A 27543-nucleotide genomic window follows, 5' to 3' on the forward strand; every position below is an offset into this window, starting at 1 on the left:
TGGATGAAAACACAAAAAAGGTTTTGTCTAATGTGCAAATTGTAACTCCGCCAGACACTTAGCGATCCACCGAGGACGAGACGCACACAGGCACGTTTCAGGAGGAAGAATAGTCTCCTGCCGTCTCCTGGCTCCTGCTCGGGCCAGTCACAGAGAAGGCTCTCTCGGCTGGAGAGGTGATATTTAAGAATTGAATAGAAAACTCAGTGAGAGCAGAGCAGCATGCTGAATTCATTCAGCCAAAAATGCATGAGTCAGATTCACACCATGTAAAAAGCCTGTAGAGTGAAAGAGAAAAAGAAAGAAAGAAAGAGAGCGAGAGAGAGAGAGAGAGCGAGAGAGAGAGAGAGAGATAACATCTGCCATGTCATTATAGGGCTCCAGTTTTCTCTTATCCACATGAAAACTGAACAGACCAAAGCACACAAAAAGTACGCTGCTCATTAAGCTGATGTCCTCCTGAAAATGTGTTTTAGACTCAAAACACACGAGCCATGCCAAAACTGTTCAGAAAAAAAGGAGCATTTTTTTGTAGTCTTGTTAACATGTTTTTTCCTAAGTCTGCACCTCTCTAGTTATCCTGATTGTCTTTTTGATAAAATGAAGAAATGTCAGTTCAAGCTCCAGTTGAAGACTCCGAATCAATGATTCCGGTAGCAAAGAATCAATACCGGATCTTCTTCTGTGTTCCTTTCAATACACATGGCAGCTCTTATTTTTATTTATTTATTTATTTTTTAACGCATATCAAGTTTCCACACACTGTTATTTCTTTTAATGGAGAAGAGAGAGATAATTAATTGTATTATTTTATAAAGAAACTATACACACAAGAAGGACAGCAGTTAATTAAATATGAGCTAGATAAAAAAAAACAAAAAAAAAACGCAAGACGTGAGCTGCAGTGTTAATATTGTGGTCACTAATCTGTTGGGCAGATGATCATTTGGTGTGTTCGTTGATATATAACATGTCAGATGTCTTTAACCTGCACTGGATGTAAATGCTCTTGGTTTAAAGAATGTTGAAAACCAGAATGATCAGGAGGAGTGTGAATCATATCAGAGGTATCCAATTAAATCACTGCAATGGTGTTTCCTTCTCTCTCTCTCTCTCTCTCTCTCTCTCACACACACACACACACACACACACTTGTTCTCTTCTCTCTCTCTCTCTCTCTCTCTCTCTCTCTCTCACACACACACACTCTTGTTCTCTGTCTCTTCTGTCTCTCTCTCTCTCTCTCTCTCTCTCTCTCTCACACACACACTCTTGTTCTCTTCTCTCTCTCTCTCTCTCTCTCTCTCTCTCTCTCTCTCACACACACACTCTTGTTCTCTGTCTCTCTCTCTCTCTTCTGTCTCTCTCTCTCTCTCTCTCTCTCTCTCACACACACACACACACACACTCTTGTTCTCTGTCTCTCTCTCTGTCTCTTCTGTCTCTCTCTCTCTCTCTCTCTCTCTCTCTCTCTCTCTCTCTCACACACACACACACACACTCTTGTTCTCTGTCTTTTCTGTCTCTCTCTCTCTCTCTCTCTCTCTCTCTCTCTCTCTCTCTCTCTCTCTCTCTCTCTCTCTCACACACACACACACACACACACACCACAACTGACAATGTTGCCAAAACTTTAATTAATATACATTTGCTACAACACTTTTTAAACAACAAAAATATGTGCATATACACAGAAAGGAAAGACACTGGAAACAAACAAACAAACAAACAAAAAATATAGCAATGGGAATGAAGTGTTAAAAATAAATGAAAAGATCATTTTCAGTAGAACTCAACCGTCTCTCTGTCTCTCTCTCTCTCTCTCTCTCTCACACACACACACACACACACACTCTTGTTCTCTGTCTCTCTCTCTGTCTCTTCTGTCTCTCTCTCTCTCTCTCTCTCACACACACACACACACACTCTTGTTCTCTGTCTCTTTCTCTGTCTTTTCTGTCCCCCCCCCCTCTCTCTCACACACACACACACACTCTTGTTCTCTGTCTCTTTCTCTGTCTTTTCTGTCTCCCCCCCCCCTCTCTCTCTCACACACACACACACACACCACAACTGACAATGTTGCCAAAACTTTAATTAATATACATTTGCTACAACACTTTTTAAACAACAAAAATATGTGCATATACACAGAAAGGAAAGACACTGGAAACAAACAAACAAACAAACAAAAAATATAGCAATGGGAAAGAAGTGTTAAAAATAAATGAAAAGATCATTTTCAGTAGAACTCAACCGTCTCTCTGTCTCTCTCTCTCTCTCTCTAATCCATCTCTTGAACTGAATTCATTTGATTCCTTTCCCAGCTCCATGCCTGCTCTCCTTCTGCTTTCTCTTCCCATCCTAAACACTTTTAGCCAACACTTATGCGCTATTTTGCCACTCCATTCTCCATAGTTTGAGAACAATATTCATTTCTGTTTTGTGGAGTTCATAAGTAGAGCATAATTACAGAAGTTATTGAGTCCTCCAAGTGTGAGACGCAGAGGCTGGTTAATAGCCCTCTTCAGCTCTTAGCTTTTTTACATTTCTGCCTGCCTGCATATCACTAAAAGCCTGTAGACTGACACTCAGCATCGGCCTGGACACTATAGTATCACAAGATTCCCAGCCAAGCCTGAGTAATTACAAAGCTAATCATTTCAGACACGGACCCGTTCACAGACACGCACACAAAGAGGGACCAGACTCTCCAAAAATGTTGCCTGATTAAAATGATCAATCTTTGTTCTTAATTAAATTGATTTCTGAAAGAGGAAGTGTCTGTCAGAAAGTTTGATTAAACAGTTTGTTTCACCAATTAAAGAGACACCTCTTTTTCATTACAAAAAACCTATAAATAAATGTCTTGTGGATTGTTAGTGCCAAGAAATGAATATCCACTGATCTGTTTTTATGGTGCACAGAGAAGCAGACTGACCAACACAGGGATTATATGACCATGCATGTACACTACACGATACAGATAAGGTGCATGATAATAGACTGATAAATTCTTGAATCTGATTGGTCGGATCAGATCAGCTCTGAGAATGGTGCAGATTATTAAATGACAGATTTTGTTTTAATTAATATTAGTATTCTATAATTACTATAAAATTCTATAATTACCATAAAAACCTGTCAGGGTTTTTTTTATATATATTATATTATATTATATTATATTATATTATATTATATTATATTATATTATATTATATTATATTATATTATATTATATATTTTCTTATATTTTATATATATACAGGTGCATCTCAGAAATTTTGGATATCAAGGAAACATTCATTTTTTTTCCACAATTTAAATCAAACATTGAAACTTCCATATATTTTAGATTAATTACACATAAACTGTAATATTTCAAGCCTTTTTTCTTTTAATTTAGACAATTGCTGCTCATGACTCATGAAAATCAAATATCCAGTATCTCAAAATATTACAGTATTTCATAAGATAATTAAATAAATGATTTATGATACAGAAAAGTCAAACTTCTGAGTAAAGTATGTTCATTTATGCACTTTATATTTGGTTGGGGCTCCTTTTGCACAAATTACTTTGTGAGGTCTGGTGTCTCTCATCTTCCTCTGGACAATACCCCATAGATTCTCCATAGGGTTCATATCAGGTGAGTCGGATCAGCTGAGTCAAGCACAGTAATACCAGGGTCAGCAAACCAGTTAGATGTAGTTTTGGCACTATGGGAAGAGGCCAAGTCCTGCTGGAAAAGGAAATCAGCATCTCCATAAAGCTTGTCAGCAGATGGAAGCATGAAGTGCTCTAAAATCTTTGTAGATGGCTGCATTGACTTTGAACTTAATAAAACACAGTGGACTAACGCTGTGCCTCTCCTCTCTTTCTCCAGACTCTGGGACCTTGATTTCCAAATGAAATGCACAATATACTTCCGTCTAAAAAGAGGACCTTGGACCAGTGATTTGGGCAGTGTCTACTGAACCTGATTGAGAGATTTGTGGTATTTATACTGCATAAAAAGTGCAAAGTGGTTTGCTCAAAGTTGAAATGAAATATTATAATGTTTTGAGAGAGACTTTTTCAATGTTTTTGAGCTGTAGGCCACAATTATCAAATTTAAAATTAAAAAAATGCTTGGAACATTTTAGTTTAAAGTAATGAGTCTACAATATATAACCTTTTCATTTTCTGAAGTAACTTGCAAAAAATATTGAACTTATGCTTGAAACCTCCAAAAATAATTAGCATTCTAAAGACATTCTGATTAAACCTAAATAAAGATTTGCTGATTCTGAAGAATGGTTGTTCTTGGTTTTGTTCAAAAGTTGGACTGCAGAAAGTTTAAAAAGCATGTACAGGATCTCAGGACAGAACTTCCAAAACATTACATGTACAATAGAACAGTGTGAAGGCCATCATCAAGAAGGGTAGAAAATGGGGCAGCACAGTGACTTTACCAAGAACAGGATGTCCCTCCAAAATAGAAAGGACAAGATGTAATATCATCAGAGAAGCTGCCAAGAGGCTTATACCAACAATAATAGAGCTGCAAGAATAACATTGGTCACTTTCTGCATGTTTTTTTTTACCCAGAACCATGCCACAAAATGTGTAATGGTCTAACGAAACCAAAGTAGAATTTTGGTGTCATTTATAAAAAAAAAAAAAAAAAAAAGCCAAGATGTCTCATCACCCAGAGACCCACAGTGAAGCCTGGTGGTGACAGCATCATTCTATTCAGCTGCTTCTCTTCAGCTCACACTGAGGCTCTGGTCAATCTGGGAAGATTCAGGGTTATTAAATAATAATAATAATAATAATAATAATAATAATAATAATAATAATAATAATAAAGCATCTGTTTTGGAACAAAAGCTGCAGGCCTCAGTTACACAGCTGGAAATGGAAAGAAAAATCACCTTCCAATACAAGAAGGATCCAAAGCAAACTTCCAAGTCAACAAAGGAACAGCTTCTGAAATAGAAGAGCAACAGTTTGAACTGAGTTGAAGAGGGCTGTGGATAGAGATCTCCTCAGCGTTTGGTAGGTTTGGAGCTTGCAAATTCAAGATGTTGCTGTTGAAGTTGTTAGGCCTATAACTTTTGCATTATTAAAAGTAATTAGAAACTGTATGACATGGTAATTAGAAAAGTATGACATGGTATATTGCTGTGATATGAAGATGTCCAAGAAATACTTTAAAGTGGAAATGATTATTTTTCTATAACATCCTGTTTTGTTGCTAAATCCTAAATACATGTGAAATATGAAAAAAGATCGCAAATAATTTGACCTTCTACGTCCTCCACACAAAATGTTTTAATAATAACATTCTCATAATATAATCTCTCTCTCTCTCTCTCTCTCTCTCTCTCTCTCTCTCTCTCTCTCTCTATCTCTCTCTCTCTCTGTAATTCTCTGCTATTTAAAGTGCTACCTGATTTGAGTTGAACTTCTAATATTCACCTCTCTGGGAAGATTTGTTCGCTCATTTCAAAATACCAGAAAACGCAACCTTTATCTAACCTCATTGTTAACGCTATTCCTTTAATTAACCTGGAATAGACTTGAATTAACCTCACATCGCTGTGTCTCGAGTGCCGAACAGATGTTGCCTCCTTATGGAAAGAAAAAAAACAAAAAACAAAACAACAACATACAAAACAGCTCTCTTTATGAAAATAATTCACTTTCAGCGCAAGGTCCTCCAGCATTATATCCGCAGTGAGCTGCAGTAGCAGAATACAAAAATGCAAAATCTCAGTAGTAAAGATTACTGAAGGGGGAAAAAAGAACCCTGGTTTAATCATGATTGTAATAATGCCAGCTTTTTGTAGTCACTTCATGGGACCGAATGAAGCCACTCTAAAGAAAATAAAAGCCAGACTGTGATTAGGTGTAAAAATTAATGATGGCAGTTTTACATTTACAATACCTGATACAAACTAATAAAGCTTAAATACAGTGGTATGGTATCACGATTATGAAAACATGATTAACATTTAAAATATGGCCAGCTAGCTGAGCACTGAGCACATGGATATTGAAGTGACCGCTCAACAGAGTGCATGTAAACTTGTAAACCAAGCATTCCATGTCAAGGGTCCTCACAGGAAGTCGTGCCACCAAGCTTGAGCTAAAAATAGAACAGACCACCCATGCCACCAGTCGGTCAACAAGAAAACACATGAAAAATCACACTGCTTTTGAACGTATGCCAAAGGCAATGTTGGTATCGTGGGTTGAATCTTTCAAAATAGCTTTGACTGACTCAAATAAATGTGTAAAAATTGTAAACTCACTTTGATTGGCTTTGCTTGGCTTTCCACTGCTTAGCTTAACTTAGCTGCCATTCGGTTTGGTTCGTTTCTATGCCAAACTTGCTTCATATGCCAATTTAAATTCTTCAGTCGAAAATTCGTAATAGAAGGCATTCGTATGATGAGGTTCCACTGTATGGCAAAACTAGCTAAGAGTGGTTATTGTGCTGGCTTAATGGTTAGTATGTCTGCCTCACACCTCTGGGGCTGGGGGTTACATTTGTGCCTTTGTGAAGTTTGCATGTCCTCCCCAGGCTTTGGGGATTTCCTCAGCATACTCTGGTTTCCTTCCCAGTCCAAAGACATGCATGGTAGGATGATTGGCATCTCTAAATTGTCCAGAGTGTGTGATTGCGACCTAAGGGGAGTCCCCTTGGTATAGACTCCAGGGTTCCCCGTAACCCTGTGTGAGATAAGTCCTATAGAAAATGGATGGATGGTCAATAATTGATTCTAATATCTATAATTAAATGACAAATTTTGAATGATCACTGCTTCTATAACGTCCTTATGTCTGACATCCATCCAAAAAGCACGAATATGTAATAAATAATACACTTGTCTATTTAATAGTATTGTTATTAATACTATTTAATAAAAGCACTCTGCTGTGTTCTACACACTACACTGAACTATATACAGTATATGTAGTCTTGATGAGAGCAAAACTCCTCCCACTTATTCATTTAATTATTTACTTATTGAATTCAATTTAATTATTTATTATTTCACTTACATGCAGTGATTTATTTATTTTATTTTATTTTATTTTATTTTATTTGTTTATTTATTTATTTATTTATTTGTTTATTTATTTATTTATTTATTTATTTATTTATTTATTTATTTTTAAGATGATTACCTGTCATATGATTATGATTGTCTGGTTTTTTGGTTGTTGTTGTTGAGGAATAGACTACAAAAGGTTCTGACTCTGCAAAGAAACTCATTTACCTATCAGGAGAAACATCAGAATAGGGTTGCTGAGTCAGAAAAAAATCTCTTTTTCTGCTGTTTTACCGAGATGCTGAATCAGTACTGAGAAAAAAAATCCATTTTATGTCAAGTTAACTCAAGTGTTAACTACAGTGTCATGCAGTTTCGAGCTTTTAGTAAGGAACGTCTGTGTGTGAACGTCTGAAAAAAACTTTTCGACGGATTTCCAGAGGTTTCAGAAAAGCTGTTTTGCTAATGTTAAAAGCTAATCTCGATCACCTATAGGGTACAAAGCGTTTTTTTTGGCATTTAGCAACACCCAGAAAACACCATATAAGGTCGAGACAACTGTGAGCCTAAAATGAACACTCATGGTAAAATCTGAAAGAAAGAAGTGGAAATTCAGTCACTTCTTTGACAAGGAAATATTAAATAAAATACGTCTATAATTGTCAGGCATTTATGTCTAATTTGTGGGAAAAACTGGACCATACTCTGGTTTGCTTCTTTACTTTTAACTGATGTCAATAATATTACAACTATTACAATAATATAATACAACTTTTTTTTATTTCTTTTTTTTGCATTAGGAGGTAGATACTTCTCCAATGCACTTCTAGAAGCTGCTCTGGATGCTACTAAATGCTGTAAATGTAATAAAGAAATCCAGAGAAGAGATCCAGTCGAGGTTTACTTGAGTTTTCGGCGCTAAGTGTCCTGTGTTCTTTTGTGTTGTCTTTCTTGTATTTATTGTCTTTTGCTCCTGTCTTGTCTATGCTCCGTTTGCACCTAGCTGCACACTGTGCACTTTACGTGGCTAAGACAAACTTCTGTCCTAGCTCTGTGGTGTTGTTTTTTTGTCTTGAACTCTTTGTTGTTGTATGTTTATGTAGCACCAGGTCCTGGAGAAACGTTGTTTCATTTCACTATGTACTGCGTCAGCTAGATGTGGTTGAAATGACAATAAAGCTTCTTGAACCTTGAATCTTGAAGTTCATGTACAACTTATGTAACACGTTTAAACATACTCAAGAGCACGGGAAGAATACAAACATTTTTTCCCCTAAATGTCCCGGATTGTTATGAATTGCAAATTTCCTGTGTAGCTTCAATAATGAAGCCCTGTGTTTTTAGACTTTTTTAAAAAAAAATTTACTGTTACTTATCAAACACTAGCAAGTCTATGTTGTTTCACTTCCTTTTGAAGCATCCTCAGTTCTTTGCCAGTCAAATATTCCAAATATTCAAAAACTTCTAACACATGATCAGTGTCTCCCTACAGCACTAATGTGTGATTGTGAGAGTCACATGCTATCAACGCAGGACAGAAACGGCATCACTCCAGCCCTTAGGCGTAAAAAAAACCCAGGGAATTCACTTCACTACCTAATAAGTCACATGCTCTGACAAGACATTGTAATAGACACTGCTGTGATTTGAAGCGATTCACAGAAGCACTACTGAGCCTCTTTGCTTTATGCCGCATCCCCAGCAGATGCTGAGGGCTTAAATTATCTCAGATAACCTAATAACCATGCTTTGTAGTATACTGTGCAGTGTTCTTTCCTTGAAATTGGCTAATAGATACTGTATGTCAGAATAACTTTGCTGTGTTCTCATGCTGAACTACGCTCTTAAAAGGAATGTTTTTTTATAGAACCTATTTCTATCGCTTGCTACATATATGGATGTAGCCCCAAAATGGTTCTTTTATATAGAAGAACCATAATTATATAAAGAACCATTTTGAGAGAATCGTTTCTTCAAAAAGAAACCAGTGGGGTTCTCTGAATGTAAGTTAGCTGGTTCTTTTGAGAATAATTCATTAATATTAATATTATTATTATATACAAATTTAGACAAGACAATACAACAAACAAATACATTTATTTCAACATTTTTTTTTTTACTTTTATTTACTTATTTGAATAATTGATTACATAGTTAATTAATCATGTAATTATTTAATTATTTCCATTTAAATTATTTCAGAAATGTGATCAACCTTTCAATCTTTTTATAGTATGTCATAGATTAACACTGTGTTTTAAAATATCAAACTTTGCCATGGATTTTAGCTTATCCATTCTTGGAATTTAATATAAAAGCTAGAATCATTTTATACCAGTATTGTTTTTTATGTATATATCTATAATCTTCAGTCAGTAGGTAAAGGTTTATTAGCTACCAGCTGCTATATTGATAAACAGGATTCTAAACAATCGGTATCATGAAAATCCCCCATTTCTGGTCGAAAGCTAACAACCATCTAGTTCCTCTCTAAGCAAAGTGATATGGATGTGACAGCTAATTAAGTAACTTGGGAAGTTTTCTGTAGATCTGATAGAGCTGGCTTCATAAGCTAAAAAATTTCCTTTCTATCTCTATTCTTAGCATGTTATTTTAATCTCCTTCAGTGGAGCTGTCAGGATCGTATTTATTTCCTACGCCTATTATTATTTTTTAATATGGCAAAACTTGATTGACAGTGCCTTAAATAATTAAATGACAAATTCTGAATAGAAAAACCACATCTATTACCGGCTGGCATCCATGCGAAAGGCACATATCAATTTTTTCATTTAAAGCTTTATATCATCGGTGTTCCATAGATGACAGTGTAAAAATATTACCGAATGCTACTGCAGTTTATAAAATATTTGACTTAGGAGGCTAGAAGAGTTTGAAAAGTTTCTGGATGACTATATTTGTTATACGAAAACACTCAGGGAAGACAGATGGCTTATATGTAAGTCAGATTGCAAACACTTGACTTGGAAGAGGGCGGGGTTAATAAAGCTGCAGAAGACTGTCAGGACAAATGATACAAAATGCTCATTAAGGTTTATTTCATTAGCGCTGATTCAATTCTGATATGATGTCACTGATGACCAAAAATATAACTGTGATCTGATTATTATTAGTAATATTTATCTCTTAAGCACAAAAAATCTGTCACCAATATTAATATCTCAATTTCCCCCTTTTTCATGCTGCTATTGTGTGTTTTATTTTCGGTTAACATCAGTCAGCGTCCTTCTATTTATGCCTTTGCTTCTGTCCTGTTATCCTAATGTGTTCATCTGTTTTGTGTCTTTTGCTATATTAAGTCCAAGCCTTAGTTTCTTGTGTCTCTTGTTCTTAGTTTCTTGCCGTACTTCCTGCTGACAATAACGACTCCTAACGAAGCATTACTACGTATTAACAATATCTTCTCGTGATGAGTAACAGGGTTCGACATTGCTACAAGCAACAAAAAAAAAAAACACAACTTTTGTATTGTTTGTATATGCAGGGTTTCAAAATGTATTCGAACTACCTTCTTCATTCTAGAAATCATTCTTCTGTGCGTGCAGCACTCCATCTGCTATCATTTCTTCTTGTGACTATATGTACATTCACACATGTGTGTGTGTGTGTGTGTGTGTAAGTGAGCATGCTGCAGCATGAAGTAACAGTTGACATGGTGATGAATCATGGCATACAGTGACAAGCTAAACTGACCTTCCCTGCTGTCGAGTCAATTACTGTTCAATTAGGACACAAGGCACTGGTAGAGAGATTGGAGCAGAAGCATATGGCTGATACGCACTAACTCACTGCAGGGACGCACCCGTATATCACAGCATTACAAAAGCGAGAAATATATCCTATTATAAGATTATAAGAAGTATTACCGAGGTTTAATTTGGTATACACAGAGCTGCTATGAGGATTGATGCCATAGAATTCACAGTATTTGTTGTTGAAAGTAGAGTAGCCAGGAAAACGTCTAAATGAAATTCGACTAGAATAGTACAGTGGAACCTCTTCATAGGTTCAATGCCCTCCCTTACTAAACTGGCTCGGCATACAAAGCATTTTGTAGCACACCAAACCGAACGGCAGCTAAGCTAACCAACGTTGCCTTCAGCATGCTTTCCAAAGCTAGGTGATTTTTCACGCATTTTCTTGTTGACAGATTGGTGGCATGGGTGGTCTGTTCTATTTTTAGCCCAAGCTTGGTGGCTCGACTTCCTGTGAGGAGCCTTGACATGGAATGCTTGGCTTGAGCCAGTTCTTTGTAAGCAGCCATACAGTTTACACACACTTCGTACTGGTAATATTTTTGGGTGGCTGGAACGGATTATCTGCATTTACATCATTTCTTATGGGGAAATTTGTTTCGCAATGCCAATTTTTCGCCTTAAAAACCTGCCTCCAGAACGAATTAAATTCAAATGCCGAGGTTCCACTGTATTATTAAGCATTAAAAAGAACAACAATAATCTCAGAAAAGCATATTGTTATGAAATAAGACATAATACTGTCATATTGATGATCCTGATTCCTGGTGTTCAGAGTAACACCGCATAAAACCGGTACTGTGAGAAGAAAAAATCAGCCCTATATGCAGGGATAAAATAACAAACTGAGGATTTATTAAGAAAATAACAAACCTACACACACGTAGACAGAGATGACACTAGGGAAAACTAGGTGACTAAAGTACAAAATAAGAAACGCAAAACAGAGACCAAGAAACGAGCATCAGAAAACAGCAGACAAAACTGGGCAACAACAGAGAAAGGAAAAAAGGCAGCAAGTATATATAGGGAGGGTAAATAGTGAGATGTGCAGAGGCTAAACTCTTCCATTTACACAATGAATAAATACATATGGATGTGGTAGCTTAGTGGTTAAGGCATTGGACTCTGCTTGGAAGGTCTACCAAGCATCAACCTCTGGTCCCCTAAGCAAGGCTCTTAACCCTTAATTGCTTAGTTACATAAAATGAGATCAAAATGTAAGGTGCTTTGGATAAGGACAAATGCCATAAATGTAAACATAGGGATTCAGGGTGCAATGTAATGCTATTATGGCATAGACTCCATCTCCCAGCAAACACCAGCACTCTCACAATCACTAATTTTTTTCTCACCTTTTATAAGCATGTTTACTTCACCCGTTTATCCTTGTTCCTTTTTTCTTTTTTCTTTTTCACTATTCCTAATTTTTTGGACTTTTGTTATTAAACACCCTGCACTTACATCCAAACCCCCCGGTGTCTGTCAGATTTAAAGCAATTCTTTTAATTATTCACTAATTATATTATTCATCTCCTGAGCCTGAGCTTCTACACTTCCACGGGTAACATAATAGAGATTTTTTTCACAGCATGTTGTTTCCTTTATTCAGAAATCGATGTCAGGTTTAAAAAAAATAAATAAATAGTAAGCCTCATATTCATATCTGTATTCATGTTTGTGTAAAACACATGATATTTTCTGTCCAAATAATGTATTCATATATGGTTATATTTCTATTAAACACGCACCATACACACGAGAAGCGTATGAGAAGCACTTATTATTGTAGATGAATAAAAAATGGAATTAATTTCCTCTGTATTTCACAAGTTACACACGCTGTGCAGATTTATCAAGTGTCTTCAAAACAAACAAAATACACTGTTAAATTGGTTGTTGATTGTGTTTTCTTTCATCTGGTGTATAGCCTACGGCCAAAAAGACTTTAACGGCAAAGAAGATTCGATGTTTCCTCCTTTCATGTGGCTCTAAGAAGTGACAGAAAGTGAACATTATTTCATGTTATTTTGTGATATGATAAAAAAAAAAAAAAAGACCCAGGAAGAGTTGGATTTGTTTTTGGGATGCTGCCTATCAGAGATAACACAAATGTATCTTTCCTTTGTTGAATTTTGTGTAGATTATTTGGATTAAACAGACAATGTCTATGAATACAAATGCAGAAGTTGAATAAGAGACTCCACTGTTTTTATTTATAGGTGAGACTAGAGGTATGCATCGATTCAAGATTCAAAATTCGGGATTTTATTTGTCACATACTGATATATAGAGTATATAACTTTCAGTGAAATGATAACCTGGCCTACAATTCCTTAAACAGCACATATAAATAACAAGCTTAAAAAATATGAAATCAATAAGAAAAAATAAAAATAAGATAAAATTATTTTTTATTAAAACAATTTTTCTATTAAATTAATTAAGTAATATATATATATATATATATATATATATATATATATATATATATATATATATATATATATATACAAGTGTGTAACTTGTGAAATCTTTCACATCTTTCACATTTAAATACCGATTATTGTTTTTATTAAACATTTTTATTTTATTACATTTTAATAAAATAAAAATTAAAAAATACTAGTTAATGCAGGGGTATGTAAAAAATAATGGACTTATCCCCAACCATACGAACAGTACAATTTTGTTAATAAAGTGCAGAGTGACAGAAAGTCTTAATAGAGTCCTAAGGGATCTTTATGGTGGACATGTCTGTGTTGAGGAGTCCTGAGGGAAGAAGATCCTCCTTCTCTCTCGGTTTTAGCCATCAGACTACTAAAGAGCTTTCCTGGTGGGTGGGTGGAGTCCTTAATGACTTTAGCAGCCCTGGTACTTCATCTTCAGGTGGAGATGTCATGCAGAGAGGAGAGAACAGAGCTGGAGATACGCTCAGCTAGGTGCAGCAATCTCTACAGCGCTGATTCCCTTCCAAGCACAGAGTTACTAAACTTTCTGTAACCCCAGGATAAAATGTTTTCAGGATTGTTTCTGGATGTGATGAGCCCAGGTTACATCCTCAGAGATGTGTCATAGTCTCTCCACAGGGGACCCGGCAATCAAGACGACAACCAGCTGCTTGTTTATATACAGTATATACATATATACAGGACAAACAAGAAAGAAAGACCTTGTTCATAGAACATCTAATGCATTGCACAGCACCACATATCATATTCATGTCAATAAACAAGGTCTTTCTTTGTCCTGAGCATTTTCTTAGTAACTGTCGGATAGAGGATTGTGCTCATTTTCTACCTCTGGGTCTTTAAGAGCACACAGAGATACAACTAAAACACAAAAAATAACTATACTATACTATACTATACTATACTATACTATACTATACTATACTATACTATACTGTATTAGGTCATTTGCATAAACTATGGCTAGTGAACAAAAAAAAATGTTTTTTGTTAAGAGGTTTTCTGTTAGGAATCATTTATCTACCCCATATATGGAAAACTCTTGTGCGTAGGCACTTTGTAAAGGTCACTAAGTTTCCCGCCCTGAAGGTCGGTTCTTATTATTAATTACATTAATACATAATAGCTAAATATAATAATTTCTCTCTCACCAGGAAAGACTATTTTTCTCTTTGGAAAATAATGAGACAGAAAATAAAAACTTTTCATTTTATCATTTTGCAGAGAAAATGGAAAGCTCCTCTGTCTTGAAGACACGAGTCTCACTGATTTTCCATTACCTTCACGATTTTAGCACGCTATTGCATCACTGTGCTCTGAAAGCATACTTTCTTATAAAAGCGTTTTTAAAAAAATGCCTTTCTTTATTTGTTTAACTATTTTAAATCCAGATGAGCGCCCCCAGCATTCGCAGATCCTTTCATTTAGGCCACGCCCACTTCAGGTTTAAATCACTTTGCTTATAAATATTTGGAGCGCTAAACAACTACAGATGCAGAAAGTTGTGTAACACAAGTAATCTAGAGACCCTAGAGTCCACATGCCTTAAACCATACAAATCTTTTCTCTCAGCTGAAATCTTTAACTCTGCGTTAAATGTTTTCCCTGATCTGAAGCGTTCTGATGTGTAAACATAGTGAAATATACAATGGTAGACAGTTGCACTATTAGCAGTTTCCTGTATCCAAAGATTCTGTGATTGTGAATGTCATTGGGGACTGAACTTTAGGCAAATAGTTGAGAACCTAAACTGAGGGAAATGTGGAGTGATTTGGTGCTTTATTGAGGTGAGTTCATGTTTGCATAGAATCCCTGGCAAAGATCACACCCTCCTTCTTCTTCATTCTGAATGACATGATGGGGATGTGGTAGCTTAGTGGTTAAGGTGTTGGCCTACTGCTTGGAAGGTTGTGAGTTCAAATACCAGGTCCACCAACTGTCCACCTCTGGTCCCCTGAGCAAGGCCCTTAACCCTCAGTTGCTCAATGGTACAAAATAAGGTTAACAAAAAAAAAGAAAGTTGCTCTAGATAAGGGTGTTGGTCAAATGCTGTAAATGTATACATAGACATTCAGGGTGCAACACAATGCTCTTATGGCATGAACTCAGCTGTCGCACTCACAATTACCAATTTGTTTCTCGCCCTTTATAAGCACCCTTGTTTCAGAAGTATATGCCCTGTTTTTGTTTGCAACACTGACCTTCCCTAGCTTATGTGGATCTGTATATTCCTGTTGTCCTGTTCCCGTGTGTTTGTATCTCAGGTCTACCAAGCTGCCACTGCTCAACCCTTGAGCAACACCCTTAACCCTCACTTGCTTAGCTGTATAAAAAAAAATCAGATAAATTGTAAGTCGCTCTGGATAAGGGCGTCTGCCAAATGCCAGAAATGTAAATGATGCAAATACACACTGCTGAATTTTATACACAATTTAACACCAAATCTCCCTTCAGAATGTTCAGTGCTAGTTGAATCACCACCCACTGATAAACATCATTACTATGGCAACCAGTAGTAGGAAATACTAAATACTACCGTCATGGGGAATCCTTCCCATCTCCCACGTAGTTTTGAGGATAAGTAAAGAAACCAACCTGCTAAGGGCAAGCAAATATTTTATTACAAATATAAACCCAAGTAATAACTGAGGTCAGTCTTAAGAGAGTGAACACTGAAGAGGTGCTCAGAGTTCATGATATTTTTCTCCTCATTTAACTGCCTAATTTAAGTCCTTCACCTCAATTCTCTTTACCATCTCTAGATGATGGATTGGATGTGTCTAAAATGTATTTTTTGAATATTTTCCACAGTAAAAAAAAAACGTAAAAAGCCTAGCATTAGATGAATTTCTATCTTCAGGTAGTAATTCTGTTGTCAAATTAATATTAGCTAAAAAGAAGAAAGATGACGGGTAGGAAGGGAATTTTTTTTTTTTGCAATTCATATACAAATTTTGTGTCTTTTTTATTTTAACATGTCTGACAGCGAAAAGGAAAAAGGAAATGACCTGAAGTCTGTGATGACTGCACATCAACCCATATCTGTCAATCACTTCATGCCCTGATGTATAAGTTTTCAGCAAACTTTCTGAAGAATATGCTTTTAAAGTGCTTTTCTGGCTTGTTTTTTATTATCAGTAAGATGGTTTGATCATCACAGTGTGTCAGTGTCTGACCATCACAGTGTGTAGTTTAGGTCTTCGGAAAGGATCCTGTGGTATTTGAAAGAACCCATATTGCACCAGATATAATTGTGTACATCATTACTGCTGTGTTGCAAAATAAAAAAGATTATCGGGTCGAATCCGCTTCGGCGCCACTTATACGATTTCAATAACATTTCATCCATCTAGTGTTTTAAAAATGTAGATGCAGATCTTGCATAATTAAAAGTAGCACTGGCACTGAGTGTGTGACAATGTGTGAGTGTGTGTTTTGGCTAGTGCTCGAGCCCCACGGGCAAGACTTGGTAATGAGGCTAATTAGCAGATTAAAAGATATGCTCTAGACGAGCTCTTGCGAATAGCAATGAGAGGTAGCGATACACACGATAATACACACAGCCTTTCCTTTCTTGTTTTTTTAGCCTACGGGTCGTAACAAGAGTTTGTTGATTTGGTGATTTTACACAAATTTGGTTTGCTTATTTTTGCCATTTTTTTAAAAAGAAGAAGAAGAAGAAGAAGAAACTGAAGGACTGGATACAGGAGTGTTTGAAGCATCGACATGTTACTTTGAATGTTTTTTATGAGGTATGTATAGGACTGAGAATATCCTTGAATGCATGAAGTGATTTTTCTACTTCAAGACTCAAGGGGTTTTTTTTTTACTCTGAGATTTTGAACTGAAAATAGATTCAAAAGGTAGATCTTTAAAGGTCATTCATCAAAAAGCAATGGTTATCATAAAGGAATGAACTTTATGATAATCATAAAGGAAATCATTATAATCGAGTCTGCTGTACATGCACGAAAAGAGAACAACACATCTGCATTTCTTGATTTCGTGTATGCTTGTTTTGCCAAATCATTTCTCCTGTCCTCAGTAGACATTGCATGACCCCTTCTGCTCCTGATATGAATAATACATAATCTGATTGCATACATTAACACTTTCCCTATAGGATGTAACCACTCACATCCTCAAACACAACCCTGGAATGTTTGTGTGTGTTTCAACTGTGTGTTAATGAACAAGTATTTACATAGATCTAGCACAAATTCTTCTACAGTCTTCAATAATGGTATGAAAGAGGCAAAATATTTTATCTATAAATGACATTTTTTAAAATGTATCAAATATATTTAAGGTTTTATTTATGCAGAGTTTGCCACAAATGACAGAATGAGAGAGTATATTCTTGGCATATATCGAGCTACGTATTTCACAACACTACTCGTTATACTCGATATACTAGCTTGTTATAGTATCAGTTTTTTAAAATAATAAATAAATGTACTTTAATGAACTTTAATTTACTTTATTTTATTCTATTTAATTTTATTCAGTTTATTTTATTTTATTTTATTTTATTTTTCATTTATATATTTTTATATTTGGTATTGGTTAATTGTTGCCAAAATGTTGAGGAATATGAAACAGGTTGAGGTAAACGGATAAAAAAAGTCATGGTGAATGAGCTCTGAAGTCACTAGTGGTCCAAAATATTCACTCTTTAGAATATTATAAAATTATATAAAATGAATAAACACAAATGCTATCAAAACTTTACTTCTCTTTTCATCAGTAAGAACTACATTTGCGCAAAAACTATAAATTCACTACTCATGATGGTGAATATCAGTGATCAATGCACCAAATTCATTTGTTGGTTTCTTCGTTCGTTCAGTGATTCATTCATTCATCTACACAAACCAGTGAAACCACTAACAGCGGATTATACAACAATCAGCTCATTGCAGGTCAGCTTTCATGCACATATGCATTCACACCTCATGCCTCATCACATTCATTCATTCATTCATTCATTCATTCAATCATCTTCAGAAATCAGTAAAACCTCTAACAGGGGATCCAGGAACACTCTAAATTATACAACAATCAGCTCATCGCAGGTCAGCTTTCAGGCACATATGCATTCACACCTCATACCTCATCACACTGACTGAAAGGTCGCCAGTCCACCAACCGGCATGTTTCTGGAGAGAAAGCGGAAAACTCAGAGGAGACCCACACAGACACCAACAACATACACAGAAACTCTTGACAGACAGTAACCTGAGCTCAGGATCAAGATTAGGACCCTGGAGCTGTGGGTCAGTGCTACCACTGTGCTATCAACTCCCCCCACAAAAAAAGAATTACGACCATCTCAAAAATAATGTGATATCAAATTTCATAAAGAAAAGCCACAGCCATCTGTGGCCCTGAGCTAAACTGGCTGTGCTGTGGTCTCTGAGAGGGAGGGATTTCATACTCTCTCTCCTGTCAATCTCAGTGATAATAGCCAATTGTGGATGCCTGTGAGTGGGCATGTATGTGGAAGATGGCAGATGCCTTGTGATGCGAAAAGGGGAGGAGTTTGGAAAAATAAGGTTGAGTGGATTTATGTGTATCAGAGAAAGCATGTATCAATTTGGGGGAGAAAATGTCAGGGAAAATTGAACAAAGAGACAAATCTCCATGATAACCAATAATAATAATCCAATTGATAATAATCCAATGAAGAATTTGTATTAGTGTGGCTAGAAAGAGAGCTGGAACTCAACTGACGAAAGAGAGGAATTTAAACGGGAAAAATGTGAGGATGAGAAGAAACCGCCAGATTAGGAGGAAGAGTTATGGAAGCATTTAAGGGCTCTCAGACCTTTTTCTGCTCTCAGCTTTCATTATCTTTTCGAACTGTAGGTGGATTTTATCTGTCCATCAAACAGAGGTTCAGGGAGTAAACACCAGGACATGATTTCTGACAGTCACAATTGTTGTGAGATGAAAAGTGTTGCAGATTTATTTCCCTCATCTGAAGACGATTCTACAGAATCACACCGGGAGACATTTATGTGAGAGCCTGATTCAAAACTTTTGCATTTCAATCAGGATTCTGAATGACTTTTGGGACAATTCAAACTCGAATGGTCATGAAAATGTCAAAAAGTCAAACCAAGTCTGTAACACTAATTACGTACAGCTCCTTTGTGCTGACTTGAAAGAGGAAAGTTGCTCAGATCAGCCAACTTTTAATGACTGCAGAGTAGCGAGAGATAAACAATGCAGTACATTATACAATATTTCATTCTGGTTCACTAATTTAATAGGTTGATTGATGTACCAAGAGTGCTTATATTTCCTAATAACCACACTTTCTACATTTTTCATTTCACTATCGTCTGTTTATGTCGCACGGAAATTCCACTAGCTCGAAACATTAATCATCAGCAGACATGAAAATATATTAATTTCCAGCTATACAACTTTTGTCTTAAAATATGAAAGCTTGTCAGATAAAGATGAAAACGAAGAAGAGACGCCAATTATATCATAAACACTTTTAACAGAGATGTAAAAATCAATGTCAGCTAGCTGTTCAGCAGTCTGTGTGCTTTAAAGTGTGGATTAGTCTGGAAATTTCCATAAGAAGAGTAATAAACTAAAAGTTCAAAACGTGACTTACTCAGTATTCATTTCTTGTTCTAAAACACTCGCAATCGTGTGGTTAAACTGAATATCAGCAAAGCTTTGATTACCTACAGCACTCGCCTTGCCGTTTAGATGCATGGCGCATCACAGCTGTAATAATCTTCACTATCAGTGCACATTAACTTGCTTGTTCAAGTATAAGCTTTAATCGCTCCATGAGTCAATATTTATTTATTTATTTATTTATTTATTTATTTATTTATTTATTTATTTATTTATTTATTTATTTATTTATTAATTAAGGGCCATGTGGGAAACCAACACATGAAACAAACCTATAGACCTGATTTTGATCTTTCTCCAGATTTCACAGCAATTCAATTCCATTTTATTTTATTTGTATAGCACTTTAAACAGCAGCTAAGAGAAATTAAATGCGGACGAAAAATTAAAATTAAAAAGCGAACGTTTAATAAACTAGAATTGATATTAATCCCTAATAAGCAAGCCTAAGGCAACAGTGGTAAGGAAAAACTCCCTGATACGATATACCTTGAAAGGAACCAGACTCCGAGGAGGAACTGTGCAACCAGGAGCCTTTGAGCAATTTAGAAATTAGCGTAATTTCTGATTTACATGTTTACATGTAAATTACATGTTCAGTGATCAGCTCCAGGTTGACTAAAACTTTAAGCTGAAAGAAAGCCATGTTAGAACTTGAATGAACTCTACAAGGATTTAACAACAACAACAAGAACCTAGGAAGACTAAAATAGGCTTTTCAGTTTCTTTTACACTGATCTTGATCTTCAACCTGCAGCTAAATCACAGCAATGCTGCTATTCCGAATAACCTTGCTTCTACCATAGTGCTTAAACTTTTTATTTTCATGCTCAGAGATTTTGATTCCACTACTCGGAGAATAAAATACTTGCTTGCTATTAAAAGCTACACCATCGGACTGAGAGAAATGATGCTACACTAATAGACCAACACTCTCTGAGGACAGGGTGTGAGACATGTTGTCGGACCCTCAAACCCATTCAAAGCGCCTTTCCATTGCTCATATGGTATCAGACACATGCTCAAAAGGAAGCAAGCGATCAACAGTCCAACTTGTTGGAAAATCCGCCAAGGACTCAAGTAGCAAAAAAATAAAGATGCAACATGCCTTGCAGTATCTTCAGTATCTTAAACTCCTTGAGTCGGAGACTCGATATAACACGTACCTCATTCCTGCGACTATCTAACCTGTCCTATTAGTTTCACAGAGGTTAATAAATAATTCAAAGTAGGTACTAAATATACTTCAAGATGACTAATAGCCCTGGACATAAGACATGAGTTACTCAGACTGAGCTATAAATAAGTAATTTTCGTATGATACAGTCATTAATATTCAATAATATTTAATAAAATATTATTGACGTATTATTGATCACTGCCTATGTTTGTAAAGTCCAGTTATTAACTTCACATCAATGCAGAACGCTCAAAGAAAGACCAACAATAACGGCAGAAATACAGCAGTAAGAATCAGCTTCCAAAAACAGCACACACACCACACATACACACACACACACACACACACACAAGCTTCTCATTCCTACCTGTCCTGGAGCTTTTCCTGGTTCCGTTTTGCTACTTCAAGACGGTGTGTGAAACGAGAGGAAGGAACAAGAAGGATGGAGAGAAAGATAGAGACATAGAGGGAGAAGGAGTTGAGTGAGGCAGATGGAGATGCGAGTCGAGAAATCAGCTTGGCTGTAAGGAGAAAGTAGTGAAGGCGAGAATCCGTGTGTGTGTGTGTGCATGTGTGTGTGTCAGTGAGAAGATGCAGAGCGTAGTGGCAGCTTCACTACCAAGCTTTCTCTCGTTTCCTTCCTATCTCCCCACTCACTTTCTCTCCCTCCCTCTCCCTCTCCCTCTTCCTCTCCCCCTCGCTCTTTCTGTCTTCCCCTGCTCAACCCTCTCTGACATCATTTTGAGTAATATAGCACCATTCACACCATGCACTGTGGCCACTTAAGGGCTTTGGGCACTTAAGGGCTTTTGTACTCATTGCAATTTTCTTTATTATATTACTGTACCCTGAAAGTAAATATAAATCTGGACAACACACCTGCAGTTTGCGAGAAATAATCAAATAAAGCACATACATACATACAGTATAATACACCAGAGTAATCTGTAATACACAATAATATTCTGTTGATATCAACAGAGTTAAAATTTGATAGCGTTCATGAATAAAGTATGGTTATGGCCAAGAAATCAACCCCATGCCTCCATTAGCTGCGCTTTAGATTTAGAAAAAGACAGAATAACATCTGTATTTCTCAAATGCAGTCCTAAATCATTCATGCGTATGTTTTTTGTTTCTTTGTCAACGTGACAGGGTGTGAAGCGCCAGACAGCGAATTCTGTCGAAATATTTCTTTATGTGATTAAAAAGATACTTTGGATGTGGTTATTACTTTTTATGTTTCATATAATAAACATACAGTATTTACTCTGAACCAGTACAGTACAACTTGAATATTTTTTCAAAAAGAACATATCATCCTAAAATGTTTTATTTGATAATGTTATTTATTTATTTATTTATTTATTTCAGGTTCATTTATTTGTTTATTTATTCATTTATTTATTCATAGTCATTTTAATAAAACTTTAATAAAACTTAGAAGGGCAACATTTGCTTTCTTGAGCGTGCATTAGAAATAAATTTGACACGAGTTACTTATATCACAACAATTTGCTGAACACAATTTTTCATGTATTATAAACTTAATAACTTTAACTAGTTACATTTAGTGTTAGAGCATCCATTCATTTGAGACAAATTAGTTCCTGTTATTGCTTGAGTTATTGTAGCTGTAGCAAAATCTTCTATTGTAACAAAACATCATGTTATACCTAGAACTATTTTCCTGCTACAAGCTGTTTTGCACAGAAACAAAGCATCCTTATTTGCACTCAGACCCACAAAGACGTATACTCAGCACTATTTTATGTATCTGTCTTGAAGTGTATTGTATTTTGTGTTTGTACAGTCTTTTGTCTTGTTTGAACAAGCTTGCACGCATGCACTTTATGTGAATAGGTTCATTTACTTTTGAGCCCTTTCGTTCTGTGTTGTTTTATGTATAGCTCTGAGTCTTTATATAGCACCAAGGTCCTGGAGGAGGATTCTTTACTGCTATACAAACCCCTATAACTACAAAAGTATTATAAAATGTGCATTAATATAAACCTGTGATTTAAATCACAAACAGAACTATTATCACAGCTGCTGTTATTTAAAAATGATCCTACCTTCTGACCAATCAGAATCAATTTGCCAGCACTGTTGTGTAATACTGTTCATCCCACAGTGTGTTGAGTTCAAATCTGGATTTTTTTTTTGGACAGTAGTCCTGGTTTTAATTTCAAGTAATATCATACTTCTCTGTAACACGACAAGCTGCACGACACCCACCAGCCAACCAACCAACCACCCACCCACCAGCCAGCTTTCCCCATCACACCAGAGCTACCAACTGGCTAAGGTGAAAGGCTACCACATGCTTTTGCTGAGACACGCAAAGCCATGCAAATGCAACTGTTGCTCATGCTGCATCACAGGGCAGTGTAACATTCTCTGCAAAAAGCACCTGCAATATTCGTTTCTGAGCTCACAAACTCACAATGGCAATGATTTTAAGCGGCTTGCGTTGTGTTGATCGCAAGGGGAAAGGGAGGAGACTAAGCCACCCCTTCTACCCAGACAGCATGGCCATGCTTGCTTTCTTTGACTCCTGACCTTGTGTTTTATTCTGTATACTCACCATAGTTACCCTCATAAAATTATAGTGATATAGCTCAAACCTGAACAAACAGATTCATCATAAGAAGACTGTTAGAAAGTTGTAGTCAGAGCTCATGGTCAGCCATGATACAGCAGAGAGGATTAAGAGCCTTGCTCAAGGGCCAGCTTGTTGGTGCTGGGGCTTGAGAGTCCTATATGTTATGATAAAACAAAAAAACCATGTATCAAATCACAGTGTATTTTATGAAGTTTAAACAGGACATTTCTGTGATATCTGTAATAGCTTTAATGAATACGTGTGTCTTTTGCTTTAAACCGTATTCCAACACTCCTCCTTTCAAGGGGAGTAAGTCTGTCCAATACACGGTAAAGGCGGGCCATTCTTCACCAGCCATTATCAAGCAGCAGAGGCCACATTAATGCTCTTCGGAGACATGCAGAGCTGCATTATTAAAGCCTGCATGTGAGACCTAGCAGCTGCCTTACAGGATCACTCTCACTTTCTATTGAACTATGTATCATATACTTACACACTACAGGATTACAGGGTGTTGTGTTGTACAGTAGGATGTTCGCTGGAGAAGGGGTGGGGGGTGTTGGGGAGGTCAGTGTGGGGGAGCTTCAAATGTCCCTCATGGGACATCTCAGTGGCATTATAAAAATTTCATATAACCTGCTTTTTGGACTTTTAATTCCATGTGTCTTTTATAGACATCTAGAGTAGGAAAGAAGTAACCTATATTCCAAATGAAACTGGTCATTTGTCTTCGATCATCCTGAACGTGGACTTCTTGGTGCAGTTGTGGTGGTGATCATTTTTCCTTCAGTCTAAAAGTCTCCAGTGATGAATTCATGCTTTCAAGTCTCACCATGCAGCAATGACCTTGAAGTGAATGATGGTGGCATGTAGCTCCTTTTTATTTGACACTATCATTTCATTTCATCTTGTTACACCCAAGGCAGACCATAATTTGACTATTTTTGTAGGACTATGAATATTAATTAAGAGGCTAGACATTTCTGTCAGTTATATGAATACAGGTTCAATCATTTTGCACGGGTATGGTTAGAGCAGCACAGTGTGTAATTTGTCACTCGTTGTCATAATAGTTACTTTATATTAAATAATGAGATCACAGAAATTTTGAATATATAGGGCTAACATTTCATGATATAATGGCTTTGTTCTGATCCAAATGCTAAAACAAAACAAAAAACAAAAAAACAAACAAACAAACAAAAAAAAAAAGCTTGGTCCATTTAATGCAGACCAATATTTAATCAGAACCTATTTTCAGTTCAGTTCAATTTATTTGTATAGCACTTTTAACCATGGTCTCAAAGCACCTTTACAGACGTATAGAAACAGAGAGAAAAAAATTATACATTTTAAAGTTAAGTAACTATTTTATCCCTATTTTATCCCTACTGAGCAAGCCTGAGGCGATGGTGGCAAGGACAAACTCCCTGAGATGATATGAAGAAGAAACCTCGAGAGGAACCAGGCTCAGAAGGGAACCCATCTTCATTTGGGTGACACTGGACAGTAAATAATGTAAATGTAAATAATGTCCTTTCTACAACAGCAACCAAGAGCTCTTGGGGACCTAATAGGTCAGTGTAGTTTTTAAGTTCATTATAGACTTAACACTAATTCCTTGCTGTCGCAAGCTGACAGATGCAACTGCAGTTCAGGGACAGTGTAAAAGTCTCCAAGTGGTTCTATCCACAGCAGTCCCCTGGGTCACAGGCTGTCCACGCAGATCTATCCACAGCAGCAGTGAGCACCACCAAGTGACAAGATTCTAACCAGGGGTAGAGCCTTTCGACATATTTTCCTGTGCTTTGGGGGTTTCCTCTGCATTCTCCGGTTTTCTTTCCAAGTCCAAAGACATGCTGATTGATATTTCTAAATTGTCTGTCGTGTGTGAGGGTGTGTAAGTACATGTATGATTTTGCCCTGCAATAGACTGGTACCCTTTCCTGGTTGTCCTCTGCCTTGCCCCTGGGATAGACTCCAGGTTCCCTGCAACCCTGTGCAGGATAAGTGGTACAGAAAATGGATGGATGGATGGATGGATAGATGGATGGTCGACCATGCGTTACTTAAGGTGGACAAGAGGTTACTTACAAGAATGATACTAAACAGTATGAGAAGAGAGGACAATAAATGACAAACACAGAACCAGCAGCAGCAAGTTAATAAATAAAGAACCCTAACCACATCTACAAAACCTCCACTGGTTACATACTGTACTGAATATTGCAGCATCTATTCATGCATGTGGTCAGGGATGAGGAGCTGATCTCAGAAACACTGGCCATAAAAACACTGGCTATGGATTGGATGCCAGCCACAGCAACACACCAAACACACAATTGGATCGATTTAGAAAAGCCAATGCTTTTTTGGAGCTTGAGAACCTGCAGAAAACCAACCAAGAACATTTAGAGAAGAGCCATGACTATAAGATCTAGAAAGAATCCACTCTACCTGCACCTGGTGAGCACATTTGCCTTAACCTCCAGGGTTGGTTGTTTGATTTCCATCTCCTTCCTGTGTGTGGAGTTTGCATGTTCTCCTTGTGCTTTGCAGGTTTCTTTCCCCAGTCCAAAGACATTGGTTGTAGGATGATTGGCATCTTATAGTGTGTAAGGGGCCTGTGATGCCAAGTGATGGGCTGGCGCACCCTGGCCAGAATGTCCCCCGTGTTGTGCCATGACTCCAATGGAATAGACTCCAGATTCCCAATAATCCTGTGTAGAAGAAATGGTACAGATAATGGATGGATGGATGGATGGACGGGTGGATGGATGAAAATCAATTAATTATACAAGGATGATACACCATAATAATCAATTTATATGCTTGTCTGGTAAAGCCGGTAAATAATAAACCTTCTTGCTATTATCAGGCTTTTAACCACGAACCACTGCTATAAGAATTCTGTATTACACTGCCATCCTGTGGTTGTAAATACAGTGAGCAGCTCAGAGTATTGTGTATTCATGAAATCACATATTTCTATTCCAATCTGTGTTTTTCAGTGTGGTTAAAACCGTACTAGACATAATCATACACTTGTTCCTATTTAACTCTGCTTTCATACTAAATCCAAACAGAAAACAACTGAACACTTGTACAATCTCTCAAATCCAGTGCAGCGAAGTCTCTGAGTTATGAATTATTATTAATGATGAACGTATTGCCATGTCATTATAATGCTTTACTAATGTAATAAATCCTGTAAATAGTCACGTCTGCACGTCTCAGACAATGGCCACACCAGACTCACCTACTCAAAAACCATCAGCACTTTCATGCTCAGCGTCATCATTTTCAAGGTCTTAAAAGCACCTTTGCTTCTCTGTTTCTTCGCAAAGAAATCATTCAGTTCTGTAAATCTGGGACATTACCAAGCCTGTTAGAGATATTCTGGTTTTGACCTTTTGAACTCTCATTAGCTTAGCCCTTGCTATCCTGTTTGCACTTCATATTGACCATTGGCTGATCTTGACCTGTTTTTTCCTACTGTTTTCTGGAGTCTGTTTAGACTGTGTTAATAAACTCGACTGCATTTGCATCCGCATGTTCCTAGTCAGTTTTCTGACTTACCTACAGTATTTAAAAATCAGTCCTGCCAGGAGTTGTTTTTGAGATTGTTGTGACCAAAAATCATTAATCATCTCAGCTTGCAGAGTTTTGTACTTTTTTTTTTGTGGAAAACTACTTAAATTGGTGAAATTGTGCATTGTAAAGCCACATGATGTGTTTTGGCCCCAAAAAACTGCAGAAAAACTGCAGCCATTTTGAAAAACATCCTCTGAATATTGAGGAGAGACAT

The 27543-nt window shown here is 36.7% G+C and overlaps 1 protein-coding gene across 2 annotated transcripts in view; it reads right to left on the bottom strand.

The window, feature by feature from the left end:
- Window positions 1-21791, bottom strand: part of thsd7bb (thrombospondin, type I, domain containing 7Bb) — a 93020-nt gene extending 71229 nt beyond the window's left edge. For both annotated transcript variants that reach the window (XM_058400263.1, XM_058400261.1), the window contains exon 1: window positions 21498-21791. The gene's annotated coding sequence lies outside the window, so the exon portion shown is untranslated. The remainder of the gene's footprint in view (window positions 1-21497) is intronic.
- Between the last annotated feature and the right edge of the window lie 5752 nt (window positions 21792-27543).

The sequence above is a fragment of the Hemibagrus wyckioides genome, linkage group LG10 (genome assembly GCF_019097595.1).
Source record: "Hemibagrus wyckioides isolate EC202008001 linkage group LG10, SWU_Hwy_1.0, whole genome shotgun sequence".
NCBI lineage: Eukaryota > Metazoa > Chordata > Actinopteri > Siluriformes > Bagridae > Hemibagrus > Hemibagrus wyckioides.